The 20,325-nt window shown below is 36.1% G+C and overlaps 1 pseudogene; it reads left to right on the top strand.

The window, feature by feature from the left end:
* The window catches only part of LOC149238643 (transcription elongation factor TFIIS pseudogene), a 91,053-nt pseudogene extending 76,797 nt beyond the window's left edge, over positions 1-14,256 (top strand).
* Positions 14,257-20,325: the final 6,069 nt, after the last annotated feature.

Here is a 20,325-nt window from a genome sequence, read left to right as displayed (position 1 = left end):
AGTCGGTTTATAATTGATTGATTATGCAACATGGTACTAAAAATGATAATACTTTGTTTTCATTAATGAGATAACGATTTGTGTTCACTGATTTGCATAGCAGTTAGAAAGTCTGCGCCTTGGGTGCACTTGTATGAAGGTAGGGCACCCTGGCACCCATGGGGCAAGGGGTACTCGTACAAAAGAAGTAATGTCGACTCATGACTTCCCATGACTTGAGAATGGGGCCAACATTGAAATTTTTTCAATTTGTGCTTGTATGCACTGAAATTTGACATGTTTATGGTACATGCATGCATTGACAATATGGGAGGATTTTGAGACTCAAATATGACTCACAGAAAGAATTTGACAACTAAATGACAAAATTATAACATATATAAATGTCAAGGAGATGAAATTATTTATTACTATTTACCAGTTGCGGGCTTATAATGTACTTCATAGTCTAGAGGTTGATAAAACTCCTTACCCTTCCATTTGAGAAAACTTCTTACCCTTCATCGTCATCTTTGTCATCATCATTATCATCAATACCGTCATCATCACCATCATCTTTGTACCGACGAGTTGGGCGATGGGTGAACTAGGTGACATGATGATTAGGCATACATGGTTTAATAAAGCTTTAAAAACTAAGACTTGATAAATAATGTCCCATAAAAATTTTCATGGTATGAAACCTTGTATAAATATTTATTAGTATTATCCTATTATATCTAATTCTAGTGTTCACTCTATTGATCACGTAGAATATTTATTCAAGGTTTCATTAAAAGTCTTTAAAGGTGACTTACTTCTTCTCATTATTACTTTCAAAAAAAAAAATCCTTGAATAGACTTACCCTCTAAAACTTGTTTGGAGTTCTCCAAATACACACATAATTGATATGATTCACTTAGTTTCCATAATTCCCCATAAATGTTGATCTTAAATTATACCCATCCTCAATAAAATCCTAAACTTGACATGTTATAAACTAAATTTGGCATATTCCAAGCCTAATATAACTGATTTAACAACTCATATCCATTTACAAACATAAATTATTAATATACACTTATAATTCATAAAAAACGTAAGCATAAATATAATCAATTAAATAGCCATAAATAATGAACATGTCGATTTTTGAGGAAAACTCACCATAGAAACACTATAAGACTTATCTTATTAATCAAAAAAGCTTTTTCAATCCATGGTGCTCCATTCTTTTATCACAAATTCATGTTCCTTCTTTACAAATGATATATAGAATAATGATGATGAATGAATAAATGAATATATTTCACTAATGCATAATCCTTACTTATAGGTAGAGGATAGGTTGATAAAATGAACCTTGGTCATTAGATGAGGAACTGCTGGACATAGTCAATCACAATCCCTCTTTTTATGTTAATTTAACCGACACTCAGTATATATGGCCTAGTGTGGACCACATTGTAAACATGTTAGTAGAAGCTAATAGGTTCACAAAAACAACAATTATGGTAGAAGCAATGAGATCACCATCTCCACATACAACATACCCTAATAATGTGCTATTAGGAATCCAAAAAATGCACTCAAATTGAAAGAAATATGTGACAATGAATATTTCTCAAACATAAGCCCTAATGGTTACATTGTCTTTGATTACATTGTATATTGTCCAAGCTTCTAGATAGACATCCGAAAACTTGTGAATGTATTATTTGAATGCTGCAATGACCATCTTAGAAAACATTGTAGGGGCATACTTAAATAAAAAATGTATGATATTTTCTAAACCCCATTTTGTAGCAAAAGTTGTCTTCTTCCACTACTTGATAATATCCTAACAACCCGTTGATGAAAGAACAATTTTCCTTCTTGCAAGATGGTCAAGCACCTAAACATTGAATGTGATCAAGAAAGTTTCATGGACACAAGAACCATTTAATCCTTTGACATCCACATAAACACATATCATTTCTCTTGTTTTCTTATCCATAATTACAATCAGGGTAATCCACTCTTAATCTTCTAGAAAAAATATTTCAATAAATACCATCTTGTCTATTTCCTCCTTTAAGTTATTCCTCACTTGAGAATAAATCTTGTGGTATCACTTCTTGATAAGTTTGACATTTGGTTAAACTTGATTTTCCTCTCCCCTAACTCTCTTTTTATTCCATTCATCTCTATAAACTCCATGGAAAAAGCCTCATATTCTCTAAGCAAGGTTGCAACTTATGAAATGATATTCACATCCTAGTAATATCTGATTTACACTATGTTGGGTTTCTCTATAGTACCATGTTGCATTTCCTTATCTTTAAGGATGTGTTGATGGTGGCTGGACCTGCCAACATGTCAGGGGATCTCCTCGGTAAGAAGTCCCAACTAGACCTCAAATCGTTTGGTGTAGGAGTCCCAGCAGTAGGTCGTACGGTATCGCGTTGACTGTGGTTGCATGCAGAGGTAAGTAATATGTCCCTATTGGTAGCAAGGGTGTGATATGCGCAACAAGACAAGGAAGGTTCATGAACGGTTCTAACACACGGAAAGTGAGGTGAGTGCGCCCCTCGGAAACATGTGAAAGCACGCGGCTAAGAATGGAACACACAAGCGAAGATGCATCACAAACGAGAAACAAAGTAAGCTAACAATCCAAAGTGATGGTTAAACCAACAACACATTTCAGTAAGATTCATACATACATATACAAAAAGAGTCTATACACACATGCGTAAGCAAATAGATACATATATCATTAGAGTAAACAATATAGTTGAAATACAATAACAACATATGCATGAAATGTGTTGGCTCTATTATATTAAGAAGTGAAAGTTCCAATCATACAGTACAACCATGACTGACCACTATTCTTGATAGCAGAATGTTACAGTCACTGCCGCTTGCTCCTCCAAAGAGATGTACTAGCTCTGTACTGTGGAGAAGCAAAGGCTCATTACAATACTCTCCAAGCTTTCTCTAAGATACTCTTATCGGAAGATGGGTTGACCAAAAGCCTCTATAATGAGTTATGAGGGACTATATATAACAAAGGGTGGGATGGAACTTGAAATTCCCCTTTGTGACTCTTCACCTACCCTCATGACTCTTCAACTACTCTATGATTGTTTCATTCAGCTACTAATACTTGAACTTCCACTTGACAAGACATTACATACAATCTACACATGTACCCATGTGAGACAAAATAGGATTGAGCAAGCCATGCAAGACATCACTATGACTTAGAAAACTGCAGGAAGAATAACTCTTTGAAATTCTCATGATGGTCGATGGTAGTGAATTGATTCCAAGCTCGGTAGTTCGCGATGGTGTTCGTGTATTCTATGGTGACATCTTTATGGAAACGAACTCTTGCCTCTGTTTCATCCTGGTACACTACTTTGGCTCCTTTATCCAACTCATCTAATAACATGCGCATCATTGTCTTGAGTGTGACCAAACCAACGACATACTAATGCATGGTATTTGCACTGATCGCCAAGTATGCAATGGTGGCTATGCACATCAACTCATAAAAGTACAAGTCAAGCTCTAGTTGGACTTATGCCTTTGTATTTGCCTCAATGAGTGTCCTAATAGATGGGATCACATGTGTGTGCACAACAACATCCAAGCTTCTGAATACCCATGCATGGGAAGCCTACAAACTAGTGATGAGCTGTGGGAGTTCTTCATAGTTTTGGATTTGACTCTGGATACGTGCCTTTAGCTCGACCACTCTGGGATTCATCATCTTGGGCAAGTGTAACGGGGCTCCCTTGTATCTCATTGTCCATGTTTGCATTTGGTCAACAATAGTATGCACGTTTAACAAGATACATGCTCTCCTAGCACATCAATGCTGCCAACTGTTGAGATGGACAACTGCCTTATGCAAGGTACCAAATCTAGAATACAATGCCCGCATTACTATCTCAAGGGAAGATACTTCATCCAGTATCACCTTATTCAACTCTGCTTGGGTAGATGATGTAACCAGTTCTCCTCCTTGCTTGGCCATCTATAACTCCTTAGCCATTTTCTCATTCTTCGCTAGCTCGAGCTAGTGGCTTCAACATATGCTTTGGTAGCATCGACCAATGCTGCTGGATGCTTGCAAATTTCAAATACGATCACTCGTTCCTCAAACTGAATAGGAGATGTGTGGACATTCAGAGTAGACACTCTCCACAATTGCACAACTTCATGTTGCGACTCATCGAATGATATGTTGTGCATCTCTTCTTCAGGATTGTCTCACTAGTAGAAAATGGCTAATTAATTATTAAAAAACGACTAAAATTTGCATATAAACGACTATTTTTCAGTTAGTGACCAATAGTAGCTAATTTACAATATCTTATAACGCGACCGACTTTTAGTCGCTTTTAGCTTAGTCATTAATTGGTTGTGTCAAATTTATTGTCTAGTAGTATATTTAGTCATTAATTTAGACATTAATTTAGTCATTAATTTAGTCATTGATTTAGTCATTTATTTAATCATTGATTTGGTCATTAATTGTCACAATTAATGACCAAATATACAACAAATATATTACTAAAAGATCACCCAAGAAAACCAATTAATGACCAAAATGTTGGTTGTGTTATAAGATACTATAAATTAGATACTAATAGTCATATATATGCAAATTTTAGTCATCGCTTGAAACCAAATAATGACCAAAGATATATGTCTAAATTTTAGTCGTGTTATAAGATACTGTAAATTAGCTACTAATAGTCATATATGAAAAATTTAGTCGTCATTTGTAATCACAAATTTATCATTTGCATTAGTCATTTATATTTTTTGGTAGTATCATATTCATTATATAAATTACTACTTTAGTAGTTTATATTCATTTCATTTATTTTCATTAACAATCGTTATAAGCAACTAATTTAGTCGTATATTCATTTTATTTGTTCATCATTAATAAACATAAACTACTAATTTAGTAGTTTTAGATTGATTTTATGTTTTCGTTATTAATCATCATAAATTAATCAGTATGATTTTGCAACTAAATTAAAAAAAAATGGCATACAATGTACATGTTCATATAATATGAAAATGCAAAGTTACATATGTTAATTACAATACGAAGTAATATCAAGTGCAACTATAAACAATTCCAACCACATAAATTATATTATATAAAATGTCAAGTATTACAATATGAGTTTCCAAGTTAATATTGGTTGGAGTACAATTTACACATGAAATATTGTTTCATTGCTTTCAAAACATTATCATTGTGTTTCCAAGACATTGCAGGTGAATTCACCAACTCTAAAGATTTGACCATTAGTCTTTATGTGTGTCTTATGTGGGATATTGGCTCTATGGGTACCACTAGACCAGTGCTCTTCTATTTCTCTTTAATTTTCATTTTGTCACTCTAGTGTTATTGTTCTCCTCTTTCTTCAATTCCTACTTCTTACCATCAATATGGAGTTCCTTTCCTGAAAAAATAGATACAATGCAAAGTATAAGACATCAAAGTCAATGAACACTGGAATATAAACTAAAGTAGACTATAAAAGATTTATATGATATATACCTCAACATCAACAACATTGTTAATGTCATTTTCCCCCATAAAAGCAAGAAACTCAAACAAGTTTTCTTTAGTTGGGAATAGTGGCCACTATGTGGCCAGATGACCTATACAATCAAAGCAAATAAAATGTCACCATAAAATAAATTGTGTACCTACTATGTTCTCAGTGCACAACATTTTTTCATGAAATGTTATCTTGAACTAAAGTAATAAATGCAAATAGACGCACACATTTCTATCCCAATATTTTGAATTCCCATGCTTATGCTACATTGCAATTTTGATTTTATCCAACATAATCAAACACATTGGAGCTAGAAATTTCTATTAAGAACGTTTCATGCTTCAGTTTTGTAGTTGTATCGTTTCCTCTAGTTATCTTTAATAAGCAGTGACAATTTAACAATTAAACGGGTCAGTAGAAATCTAATGGGTGAAGCAAAGTATTGCTGACACAAGATTACAACAATAAACTAGAAAATAATAAGACAAAACTTTGTAAATTGCGATACTAACTCGGAATATAGCTTCAACATAGTAATCTTCAATTGTCAGCGTACCATTCCAGGAGAAAAGGAATCCAATTCCCAGAAGCCAACAAATTATGTATGCCCCTTGTTTTCCCTGTAATTAATTGAGCAAGATTAGCACATGAAATTTCCATTTAGAATCTCTGAAATGATTATATAAATATTCAAAGCAAACTTAATGTTACTCATTCATTTTTCTCTAATGTAGACAAAACTGAATATTCTAACATGTTTTTGAGCTGGAGAGTTATGTAATTCATTGTGTCCAAAATCATTGCTTATTGTCATGACTGTTTTTTTAATGATCATGCAATGGTCCTATATAATATTTGATAAAAAAAATATTTTTCAAAATATATTCCATTTTTCTAATCCAAAGCTAAATTTCGTTCCAGTTTATGGCATTCAAACAAACCGAAATATTTTTCCTTTAACAATTCACTTCTGTAATATATTACTAAACGAGCAGCTACGTAATGAAGTTATTAGTGGTTGAATACTATTAAATCACAAATACATGAAAGAAATAACACCACTATGTCCTAGGCATTCCAAGTCTTTATCCTCTTGGTTGGAAATATTACTTCATGAAAACAACATATTTGACAAAGAAATTTTCTGAAACTAACCAACACCAGTGTATCCAACAACAATGACATTTCTATTGGCATGCCCTCAAAATGTGTGGAAGTATCAAACGTGTGTCTTGCACTTCCCTATATATACTCCTCTTTCTTCGTGTCCTCATAGGAAGCCCTCAAGTTTGATACTCTTGCAAGTATTGCTACAAAGTTCTAGCTCTAAAGGCACTCAGATTTCAAATAGATGAATGTATTTTATCTTGGTTCTAAATGATAGGCAAAGTGATGGAAGCATCATCGAAAAATGGATGCAATTTGTGGTCATCAATTGGAAAATGATTTAATTACTCTCAATCCTAGTAATTTTGATACTACTTAAGATTTCATTTCCAAGTTTTATCTCTCTCACCTCAATTAAAAGATTGTAAAATTGAGGAAAGTGATGAACAACTCATTTTGGAAGTGCTCTCTAAGTTAGGCAAGTTTTATTCAGTGTTTGTTTCCACATTAATATTGAAATCAAGATGCCTTGGGCCAAGCTTTTGTGAGCTTGCTTTCTTTTGATGCTTTTATTGAACAACTACTTGCGAGTAGGATAAACTCACCGAAATGGGTGCTCTTGGCTGTGGAATTTTTATAGCTATCTCACCTTCAAATTCAAGGATACAACATAAAAAGTCATCTAAGGGAAACAAATGAAAAGTACAAAGGAGTGTTAACTTTTCAAATCCCTCACTGAAATAAGATTTTAAAGGAAAGAATAGACCTCTTAAATGTGCTTTTTATGGAAAGGTAATTCAAAATATTGTTTGTAGAAATTGGTTGCCTTCGCTTCAGAAATGAAGAAACACAATTTAATTGTCAATCTATCTTCTTTTGGCAATCATACAATAAATGCTAAACCAATCTATGCTATTGCATGTTGCTTCTTACCTAAATGGATAATTGATTATGGAGAAACCCATCACATGGTTGCACCTAAGAATTTTTTTGCTTCCATTAATTCATGCAATACAAAGCATATCTTTATGGGAAATGGGCCTATATAATATTTGATCAAAAAACGTATTTTTCAAAATATATTCCATTTTTCTAATTCAAAGCTAAGTTTCCTTCCAGTTTATAGTGTTCAAACAAACCGAAATCTTTTTCCTTTAACAAGTCACTGTTGTAATATATTACTAAATGAGAAGCTACATAATGAAGTTATTAGTGGTGGAATACTAATAAATCACAAATACATGCAAGAAATAACACCACTATGTCCTAGGCATGCCAAGTCTTTATCCTCTTGGTTGGAAATATTACTTCATGAAAAAAACATATTTGACAGAGAACTTTTCTGAAAATAACCAACGCCAGTGTATCCAAAAACAACAACATTTCTATTGGCATGCCCTCAAAATGTGTGGAAGTATCAACTATGTGTCCTACAATTCCCTATACACACTCCTCTTTCTTCGTGTCTTCATAGGAAGCCCTCAAGTTCGATACTCTTGTAAGTACTGCTACAAAGTTCTAGCTCTAAAGGCACTCAAATTTCAAATATATGAATGTATTGTATCTTGGTTCTAAATGATAGACATAGTGACGAAAGCATCATGGAAAAATGGATGCAATTTGTGGTCATCAATTGCAAAATGAATTAATTACTCTCAATCCTAGTAATTTTGATACTACTTGAGATTTCATTTCCATGTTTTATCTCGCTGGCCTCAATTAAAAGAATGTAAAATTGAGAAAAGTGATGAACAAATCAATTTGGCAGTGCCGTCTAAGTTATGGGAGTTTTATTCAATGTTTGTTTCCACATTTATATTGAACACAAGATGCCTTAGGCCAAGCTTTTGTGAGTCTACCTGCTTTTGATGCTTTTATTGAACAACTACTTGCGAGCAGGATAAACTCATCGAAATGGGTGCTCTTGGTTGTGGAATTTTTATAGCTATCTCGCCTTCAAATTCAAGTATGCAACATAAAAAGGCATCTAAGGGAAACAAATCAAAATTACAAAGGAGTGTTAACTTTTCAAATCCCTCACCGAAACAAGATTTTAAAGGAAAGAATAGACCTCTTAAATGTGCTTTTTATGGTAAGGTAATTCAAAATATTGTTGGTAGAAATTGGTTGCCTTCACTTCAGAAATTAAGAAACATAATTTAATTGTCAATCTACCTTATTTTGGCAATCATACAAGAAATGCTAAACCGATCTCTACTATTGCAAGTTTCTTCTTACCTAAATGGATAATTGATTATGGAGCAACCCATCAAATGGCCGCACCTAAGAATTTGTCTGCTTCCATTAATTCATGCAATACAAAGCATATCCTTATGAGCAACGGGCCTATATAATATTTGATCAGAAAACATATTTTACAAAATATATTCCATTTTTCTAATTCAAAGCTAAATTTCTTTCCAGTTTATGGCGTTCAAACAAACCAAAATCATTTTCCTTTAACAAATCATTGTCGTAATATATTAATAAAAGAGCAGCCACGTAATGAAGTTATTAGTGGTGGAATACTAATAAATCACAAATACATGAAAGAAATAACACCACTATGTATTAGGCATGCCAAGTCTTTATCCTCTTGGTTGGAAATATTACTTCATGAAAACAACATATTTGACAGAGAACTTTTTTGAAACTAACCAATGCCAGTCTATCCAACAACAAAGACATTTATATTGACATGCCCTCAAAATTTGTGGAAGTATCAACCACGTGTCCTGTGCTTCCCTATACACACTCCTCTTTCTTTGTGTCTTCATAGGAAGCCCTCAAGTTCGATACTCTTGCAAGTAATGCTACAAAGTTCTAGCTCTAAAGGCACTCATATTTCAAATAGATGAATGTATTGTATCTTGGTTCTAAATTGTAGACACAGTGATGGAAGCATAATGGAAAAATGGATGCAATTTGTGGTAATCAATTGGAAAATTAATTAATCACTCTCAATCCTAGTAATTTTGATACTACATAAGATTTCATTTCCAGGTTCTATATCTCTGGCCTCAATTAAATGATTGTAAAATTGAGAAAAGTGATGAACGACTCATTTTGGCAGTGCTATCTAAGTTAGACGAGTTTTATTCAGTGTTTGTTTCCACATTTATATTGAACTCAAGATGCCTTAGGTCAAGCTTTTGTGAGTCTACCTACTTTTGATGCTTTTATTGAACAACTACTTGCGAGCATTATAAAATCATCGAAATGGGTGCTCTTGGTTGTGGAATTTTTATAGCTATCTCACCTTCAAATTCAAGGATACAACATAAAAAGGCATATAAGGGAAACAAATGCAAATTACAAAGGAGTGTTAACTTTTCAAATCCCTCACTAAAGCATGCTTTTAAAGGAAAGAATAGACCTCATAAATGTGCTTTTTATGGAAAGGTAATTCTAAATCTTGTTTGTAGAAATTGGTTTCCTTCGCTTCATAAATGAAGAAAAACAATTTAATTGTCAATCTATCTTATTTCATATAAGAAATGCTAAACCGATCTCTGCTATTGCAAGTTTCTTCTTACCTAAATGGATAATTGATTATGGAGAAACGCATCACATGGATGCACCTAAGAATTTTTTTTCTTCCATTAATTCATGCAATAGAGAGCATATCTTCATGGGAAACACTTGACCTTTACCTCTTCAAGGGCAATGTTCCATTGAGATGATAGATGACAAGATCAAAAATGTTCTATATGTTTCTAATCTTTCAACTAATTTGCTCTCAATTTATTAGATTACAAATTTTGTTTCAAGGAAAACAATCTTGTTTACTCTTTATTTTTGTTTCATGAAATTGAGGACCCTTCACAAATTGTTGCCATAGGGAAAGTGGATCATCATGCACACTTGAACTTAGTTTCTCATTTTGTAGTGGAACCTCTTATTAATGTATTACTTGGTCACTCAAATGAGTTAACTAAATTATGACATGAGATTTGGTCACTTAAACTCTTGCTATGATTATCAACTAAGTAAACTCTGGTCACTAATCTTATGTTTATTTCTTTTTTTGATGGTGTTTTTATTGGGTTTGTTCTTGGCAAGAATCCTCAAGGTACTTTTTTTAAGGACAAATCTTGGAGAGCTTCTAAAGGTCTTCAACTTGTTCACAATAATGTTGCAGGTGTTATTCCTACTCCTACCTTGTCATTTCAAAGGGCCCATTATCTGCTTACATCCATTGATGACAACTCCAAACAAACTTGGGTCTACTTTTTAAAGAAAAAAATTGAGGCTTTTGACACTTTTCTTGAAGGAATCTGGAAATGTTTATCAAATGTTTGCAGAGAGTTAGAGATATAATGGTATTGAATATGTCAACCTCAAATTTGTACACTATTCTGCATTGATTGTATTCAGTTGCAACATATGGTGCTCTAATTGTCCACAACAAAATGATCCTCCCTCTCTTTTTCAATTGTTATAAGCATTTTGTACATGGGTACCTATCATGGCCATGTAGCCGGGACCCATTTTTGGAATTTAGCCTCCTTTTTAATACTCGCCTAAGTTTCACTTAAGGGGTTTGTTAGTGTACAAATAGTTGTAAGTTAACTTGGGTAAATCATTAAATACTTGTATCCTTTCCAACTATCCTTCTTAAATCCTGAACTCCTCCCAGGTTGCTATAAATAGAGGGCTTCCCCTTGTATTTCTCAGCATCAGATCTAATAGATGCAGTAATTATCTTGTTCCTTCTATTGGCTTTGAGTCTATGTTAATATTTTTCTATTCTGTTGTCTATATCGAGTTTGACCATGTTATGGTCTTATTGTATCTGGTTTTATTCCACATTAGTGGAGGCTACTGTACTTTCAGGTTTTTAGATTTCTCTATTTGTTTGACATTACTTTTTGCATACATTCCAGAAATATTTTGAGCAGGGTAGTAGGTGCTAACCTGATCTCTCTCAGACAATTCAACATTGCGCTTGTATTTGGGCTAAAGTCGTTCCATTTTTCAAACTCTTTGTTAGGCTTGCCACTGTAGATTCACCAACCGATACATGAAATTCAAGGAAAATTACAGAGAATATTCATAATGAAGTGGGTGTTATACAAGGAAAAAATGGAAGGAATTTGATATTCAGTTTTCAATACTTCCACTATACCTGCATTGGTAGTGGCAATGCTTATCATCAACTTTATTGACTGGTTACTTGAATTAGTTATCTTTTAGGTGCTGGATCCATCTTCCTCTTTTATAGCTTTCAATCCACATTCATATTTTATTCTCTTCAAAGTTATGAGCTTTAGACTCATACCTTTGAATCTTGAGACCTTGAATATGCAGGTCAATCTTTGAGTTTTTGTTTATAGTCAGAACTTACAGATTTTCTTAAAACTCATGCTCCTGATGTTCACGTCTAAAATTAAATATTCAAGCACAACAACTTTGTCTTTTAGAGTTAATACTTGCTTAGGCAGAATTACCAATTGGTTTCTCTCCTATTTTTTAACCATTACTCTTAGGGAAGTATTTGAGTAGTGGAAATGAATGAGAAAGAGACCTCTCTCTAACCACACACCCACTTTCTTCAATTTGAATGCTTTCAAATCCTTGCCATATCAGCTTATAAAGAGGGAAGTCATATCAGACTGTCTTTACTTTCAATGAATTTGAAGCCAAATCAAGCCCCTTATTTGCAAAAATGCCAGTCACCTTAAACAAATACTTGGTGGGTGAGAATAAAATCCTGTCAAAAGAAATGTTTTCCCATCAAGTAGTGCCTTTAGTTTCCTAATGCCGATGGACTATGTGCTACTACAAATAACATTGTCTATGAGCCTAGGGTGATTTTGTAATCCCCATAGAATTTTTCCATGACTAAGTCGAGAGTTTTGTTTTTTTTTGTTTTTTTTTGTTTAGTTAATTTCTAGAGATAACATTTTCATTGGGTTATTAGTGTTTATTAGAAGTTCTGTAATTTTGAGGTGATAACAAGGCCTCTATGGCTCTGTTCTGCCAGGTTTAGTTCTAGCCACTCCATATTCATCATGTCTCATTAACACTCTTTTAACAATGTTTTTTGTATGATTTAAGATTTGTGTTATCAGATTCCCCAATACAGTAGTATCATCTTGTGCAGGTAGTGAGTGTACTGTAGATGTTTTTATCAGTAAAGTTGTAACCTGTGCAAACATCTGCTTTGATTGCTGCATTTTGTGGTGTACAAGTCAATAACATGCTTTTTTAAAAGCATCGCACATTTTTATTGATTTGAATTGTAAATTTAAATTGCGGTGCATGACATTTGCTTTTAGTCTTTTTCTTACACTAAAATACGTTTATGTTATGACATGAATTGAAGAATGTAAGTCCAAATTTACTTCTTGAAGATGGACGTTTTGCACATGCCTATCTGGATGGCTATTGTGAACTATAATGTAAAGTTTCTTTTACTATGGGTACTTCATTAGGATTTGTACCATGGAGAACATATCTGAAAGAAAAGTATTGGTATCATTTGTATAATTTTATTTTTTCCTTCATTTTCTTTGCTCTTTTCCTTTATCTTTGAATAGTGCTCTTAAAAATTTACCTCTATCTTGAAATTTTAGTCTCATTCTCTTTTGAAGTCCACTGATTTTGTTAATGCCTCTCTCTAAGTTTAATGGGCCTTTTAAAGGTACCTTTTTCTCTGATTTAAAGTAGTCAAGGTAAACTGTTTAGTTCATGAGTGTGCAGCTTTTTTCATAGGACTGTTTTCTTATGGATGCTAGTAACTTCATTTTGTTATGATACTTCGATTATCAGGTTGGAAAACACCTCAACATCTCACAAAGCATCCTCAAGAAAGTATTTGTGTTAGCCACTGGCTTACTTGATTCTTGGAAGAAGGTTGTGACAACAGAAACTCTTGCTAACAATGGAAACAAAGCTACAAAGTCAGAAGATAAGCAGTCCAAGACTATTAAAGTGGAGGTCAATGCTGTTAAGCAAGAGTCTGTAAAGGTTGAGAAGAAACCCAAGGAAGAAGAAGCATCTATCAGCAATAAGAAGGTATCGTCCTCTTCAAATGGCCCTCCAAAGCTAAAAAGTATGATTAAGTGTAATAACACAGTACGGGACAAGATCCATGAGCTTCTTCATGAGGATTTTTCCAAAGTAGGTAATGAAGCCAAGGGTGACAACCTGGTGAGAGTAAATGCATGTGATCTAGTACGAGTTGCAGTTTCTGTTGAGACACTGATGTTTGAAAAGTTAGGGCTGTCTACTGGAGCCCAGAAGTTGAAATATAGGTCCATCATGTTCAACCTAAAAGATGCAAACAATCCATATTTGAGAAGGAGAGTTCTTCTTAGGGAAATTAAGCCAGAGAAACTTATTGCCATGACAACAGAAGAAATGGCTAGTGATCAAAGAAATCTTGAGAACAAACAGATCAAAGACAAGGCACTTTTTGAGTGTGAGTGTGGGATAAATATTAAAGCTACAACAGACAAATTCAAGTGTGGTAAATGTGGCCAATGGAAGTGTACTTACTATCAGTTGCAAACAAGAAGTGCAGATGAACCTATGACTACATTTTTCACATGTGTAAACTGTAATAACCATTGGAAGTTCTGCTAATTTCAAGCCAGACTAGTAGCTTGGTAGGTAGAGCAGAATTAGGTTAGTGAGATCTAGAGATTCATTGCCTACCCCTTGTTGGTTAAAACTCTTAATGGCACCCTTGATTGAAAATTGATATTTGTTACATATTTACTTGATAGTAGGTATAAATGATTGGTTAGGTTTGTCAAGATCTTTGCAGTAACTGCATATCATGGTCTAAAGTTAGACAATGGCTTCTTAGGAAAGTAAACACAATTAACTGTAACATTCTAAGGAAAAGTACCTAATTATATTTTTTCTATTCATTTTATATGAATGAACTCGGTATTTTATCCATGATGGTAATCAAAATAATTGTTGTGTATGCATTAGATGCCCTTCTTGATAGTTTAGCGTCATGGAATAAAAGACCTGTAAGTGTTTTGAGCCTTAGGTTCAGTTGTTACAATTATCATGGATTTGATATTCACATTTAGTTTGAAATTGATAACTGCACAATTTTTAGAGATCCCATTAAACATGAGAACATTGAATATCAAAGCTTCTAGGGTGTAGTTTTATTTAATATTAAAATTGAAGACAAACATCAACTAGAGACCTTGAAACAACAAGTAGTTCATTCATAATTTTTTATCAGGGTCAACCTTCACATACAAAAATGCATTCTTAATTAGATTGGTTAGATGATTGACTTGGAGAGTAAGACACCTTTATGATTATGTGTAACACAACTGAAACAAAAGGTGCAACATAGAGACCCACTTACTCAACAATAATTTGGAGAGAAAAATATTTCAAAGGAATCCTCTTCAAAGATTCTTGAATTCTTGCAGCTTTCTCCTCAAAATGTGTTTCATCGACACAACAAATTCTCATGTGAAGAATTACCCATTGATCATTTGGTTGTAAGGTAGAATTATATCTACTCATTAATGTTTCTTTTTTTCATTGGCTTCAAAGTCAGCCCTCTATCACCACACAAAAGGAAATCATACTAAAATAGAACATTATTGACAGGTAAGGAATGTGATCTCAACTATCTTAAGGATGTCCCAAGGGGAAATACATTTTTGAAAGGAATCAACAAGTGCTTTGTAAGCTGAGTTTTCAATTGTTGTAGCAACTAGAGTCCCTACCTATTCTCTTGGATATGAATGATCCAAGCTACTCCCAGACTCCCTCTTGTTTGAGGAATTACATGCTACTGAAGAGTTTATGTTCCCATATTCAAACTAAATGAGAAATTTTCAACAAGCATCTCTCACCATCCCATCATAGCAGATCATCAGATCAAGTAGAAATGTCATTAGTTTGTTAAAAGGTGTTCCTTGTTCTTTCATTTCCATCTTCTGACGGAAATTAGCTTCTCTAGAAGAGATAGAATGAATAAATGCCTCACAGTGATTTAATAGAAAAACATAGGATGATTTAACAAGTCCACAAACTTTAGGTGAATCATATTTCTTGTGTGGCTCCAAAGGATGAGAACCATTGAATGGAAGATGTGAAAAAAGATTTTTAAGCCAATCTCTAGGAAACGTTTTCCTCCCTAGAAACATATGAAGCCCTAAGAAGCTAAGTTGTTGAACCACTTTCTTAGTAGACCTTGCATTTCCACTGTCAACCATCAAAAAAAAGGAACTTGAAGAAGAAATAGCCTTGGTAACATTTCCCCACACTCTAAGTAGATGCTTATCAATGGTGGGCTCTAGTATTGTAGCAATAATGCTACAACTCCTGGAGCTTCCTATCTCTAATTTTATCAACCCGGTAGTTCGTACAAACTTGGAAGCGACGGTGCTGTATGCACAAGTACTAGCTCTTGTCGCAGCTGTCACTTGGTCAGCTGGCACAAGTCCGCTAGGGCTCAAGCCAACTTCTATATGCTCACAGAAGAAGCTTTATGAATGATGGACGAAAGCTAACTCAAAGGAGACTAGTCTACTGCAGAAAGAAACTGAAAGCCAATAAAGCATGAAAACCCTAGTAAACCCTAATTTGACTAGCTAGACCCTTACAATGCAAAACTGTGAATGAAACTACTACCACTAATGCCATTACTTGCAGTGAACTGAAATACATGCATCTAAGCTACTTGCATATGAAAAGACATGTTTTTGTATTTTTTCATTAAGTGGTTGGATTTATTGTGATGATGCTTTTGATTAGGGTTTGGTTGTGCAGGAGCGGTGGAATGGAAGGAAAGCATGGGCAAGGTCAGGATGGCTAGGGTAGGTCCCAGAGGGTCTCGAGCATCAGTCCACAGAAGTCTACCACGTTCAGATGCTCAGCAACCGAGTTTGCAGGCTTCTACAGGAAGTCTGCAGGGGATCCTACAGGAAACTCAGGGATTTCTACAAGAAGTCTGTGCAATTCTACAGGATGTTTGGCCGTGGAAGGTTTGGGAGATGGTGAAGTGTTGGAGTGATGTGGGAGGATAGGTGAGATGGAGATGGAGCTGGTGATGGCTCAGGAGCAGCGAAATCAGATGGAGGAAGAGTGCATGCAATGGGTTGATGGCTGGAAGGATGGGATCAACGAAAGTTTAAGTAGATGGGGCTAAGTGATTAATGGATGAGTTGGAGGGTAAATGAGCTGGACAGAGGCCGAGTACGTGGATTGAGGAGAGATCAAGAAGAAGAAGAAGGAAGTGGAATGATATGGAGCAACGTAAATGAAACAAATGACTTATGCACCAAAACGAGAATTCATTAACCTATGAACAGCAATGGAAAACCAAGAAATGAAACTCGTGCATGGAAGTGAAATGTAGAAGTATGGTTCAATGTCAAAAGTGCATGGATGGATCTTCAATGAAAATGTCTGTGTTGCAGCTTGCATGGAAGTGAGAAGAACTGCGTTTCTTTTTGGTGGTTGGTTATGGACTGCACCCCAATCCCTAAGAGAGATGGCAGTGAGCTTTAACAACCTTTTTTTGGAGCTCCAATGAATTATATCTATCCTCTTCTAACCTAAGCAACTGGAAACAAATTCACCATAAACTAATCCTATCTAAGCTCATGAAAAAGACTAAATTAACAGACTGTAAATTCAAATTGCATGTCAAAGTAAAAACTCAAAGTGCTGGAACGAAATGCAAACAACATTACAACACCGAGGAGATCTATTGCTCTCAGGTTGGGCCCTAACCTGAGAGCTATAGCTCCCTTAGAAACTCAGAATGAGATCAAAATCTGCCTGCCTTTATTCATAAACGAAAGTCTGATGTCATGCCAAAACTGGCTTACAAGAAGAACAACAACCGAGCTGTAGCTCGTACTTCCAAATTACAAGAGCAATACAAAAGTTCAAAAAGCTTCTATCCAAGGCTACAGGCTCAGTATTTATGCAAAATGATCATCCAACAGGTGTCCTTGATTTGTGGAGCTCGGCTGCCCAACTGAAGGTTAAACTGCTGATCCTGTAGGACAGTTATAACTGTTGTTCCTGTAGAACAGTTATAACTGCCGTTCCTGTAGAACAGTTGGCTGCCTCTAATCTCGGTGGGGAGATGGATTGGAGCTCGGAGCTATGGTGGGAATTACGAGGAAGGTCCCCAAGACCGTGGACATCCTCTCCTGAAAACCAGCAGTGCCACCTCATTGTCTCCTTGTCCCCTTTTTCGTGGTCTTTGCTCCCTTTTAATGCCAAAACCTGAAATCATCATGTATTAGTCACGTAGATAGAATTCCTACCCTTCTTCCTACAAACAACACGAATAAACCAAGAAATGAATGCATAAGCAATAAAAAATCAATGGTTTGAGCAGAGCAAGTAGGCCAAATGAGCCCAAATTGTACCAAAAATTGGGGCTCATCATCACCCCCCAGCTAAACTATTTGCTCATCCTTGAGCAACTTAGTCCAAATCTTCATCCTTCATTGCTTTCACTGCTTCCCTTGCATCCCAAGGCTCTGTGGTGGTGTCTTCTCTATGGATATGAAACCCTGCTTTCCTGTTCACCTCTTCCCATTGTTGACTGTCATCTTCCTCTGTATTGCCTTCAGTCAGTCCTAGCAGTAGTGGTGGGCTGAGTTTAAGGCCTATCCAGCTGGCCTGGAGGCTTTGCATGGATTTCTTGTAAAGTTGAACTCTTGCCAAAGCTTCCCTCATCCGAATGGGGGTATGGTACTCTCTGATTTTCAAGCTGTGTGCCAGGGTATTCCATCTTCGTGCACATGCTTGGGCAGCACTTTCTTCCAACAACCTTTCCATGTCTTCAAAGTGGGCTATGGCTTGGGCCTGTTTGTCCATAAATCTCAAGGAAGCTGTGGGATCCGTAGCCAACTGTTGGTGGGCTGAGATGAGTGCCACCGGATCCTCTAGTTCTGGTCGAATGAACAGTGGCTCGCTCACTTCTCGGTTCATGACCGATTTTGCTTCAGCTGCTCTCTGATCCTCATGGTTTAACCATGAGGCGAACGCTATCAATTGCATATCACCCAAGGCAACATTGGGATCCCAGGAGACTTCATGAGGCAAAGCCAAATTGTGGAGGTAAAACTCTGCTAATTTGGCTTTTTCCTCAGACGAACTAGTACTGCACAATTCCGAAAATTGTTGTGGGTTTTGGATATGTGAAATACCTCTTTGTGCCAAGGTGTTTATTTGGAACTGCAGCCATTGATCTTTTAGGAATAATCCATAGGATTTTGCAGGTGGTCTGCACTGAATTGCCTCCATGGCCCAACTGGCCATGCAGGCCAATTGTGCTTCCTTTTGTTGCAACTGTTCTTGTAGGGCTTGCACTTCAATTTTTGTTTGCTGCTCTGCTTCCTGTAGAAGTGTCATTGGCTCTTCAAGACTGGTGGTCAGCTCCTTTTTTCTTTGTTGTTCATTTGTGATGTCCTTGGAGGATGTTCCTGCTCCTGCCCTTAGTTGCTGTAGCTGCAATCTTAGCTTCTGATTTTCTTCCTGTAGAAGCACACGTTGGCAATTAGCCACATGTTTAGCCATGGTGAATTCACTCCTGACCTCCTTGAGTTGCTCTTGTAAAGGGCCTATGTCCGTCACACCCTTTGATTTGGCGATCTGCATCCATGTGTGGGAACAGACTCTTTCTTTCTCTAGTTCAAAAAATAGAGGCACAGTAAATTTCTGCGGTATGATTTTGCCCGCCTCTAAAAAGGTGTAGTATGAATTCAGATTAGGTGAAGGGCTAGGTTCTGGTATATGTTCTCTTTCTATCTCTTCAGGCGGTTCTACCTCACCCTCCCTTGGTGGTGATGAGAGTCCTTCTCCTTCCTTCTTTTCCGTTTCCTGTAGCCGGGCCAGAGTATCCTGTAGAACATTTTCAGCTTCCTGTAGCCGGGTTTTTTCGGTCAACAGGTCTAACCTTTCTTGCCACGTATTTTTCTTTGGACTCCCCTTCTCGTAGGTGACTGTGATCCTGGAGGGTGACTTTTCTTTGGGAGAAGCAGGTGTATCTTCGATGACGATCGGGCTGCTGGATTGGGCCTGTGGCTTGCCCGTCTTTATCCTAACACTTCTTCGAGCCTTAAAGTATAGAGGGGTCTCCCTCTTCCTCTTTTCTTTCGGCTTAGGTGGCGTGCTGAGGCCAGCTAATACAGCTGCTGCCTCTCGTGCCAGAATATCCACCTTTTTCACCTTTTTTCCTTCCTCGGGCTTTCTGTAGAAGCCTGTTTCTGAGGCTTCCTGTAGAAGCCTTTTTCTCTGTTTTCGGGCTTCCTGTAGAAGCCTTTGTCTCAATGATTTTTGGGCTTCCTGTAGAAGCCTGTTTCTCAATGATTTTTGGGCTTCCTGTAGAAGCCTTTTTCTCAATGATTTTTGGGCTTCCTGTAGAAGCCTTTGTTTTTGTTTTCGGGCTTCCTGTAGAAGCCTGTTTCTGCTTTCCTGTAGACACAGGTGTCTCCACCTCCGCTTGCTTGCCTACCTGAGTTTTACTTTTTCCTTTGGTTGCAGGTGCTGTTGAGGTACTTGGGCTGACGTGGACCACCTCAGCTTTGTCCATTCTGCTCTTCATCCTCTTTTCTCTTGCTGACAAGATTGGTGTGCCACCTTTTTCTTTGTCCTCCTTTTCCTCATGCTTCTTCCTTTGTTCTTTCTTCTGTACTGTTGTCGGGG

This window comes from Pinus tabuliformis, chromosome 8, assembly GCF_031772625.1.
Source record: "Pinus tabuliformis cultivar Carrire ecotype Pingquan chromosome 8, CPIR1, whole genome shotgun sequence".
NCBI classification, from domain to species: domain Eukaryota; kingdom Viridiplantae; phylum Streptophyta; class Pinopsida; order Pinales; family Pinaceae; genus Pinus; species Pinus tabuliformis.
This window is presented reverse-complemented; position numbering and strand designations above follow the sequence as displayed.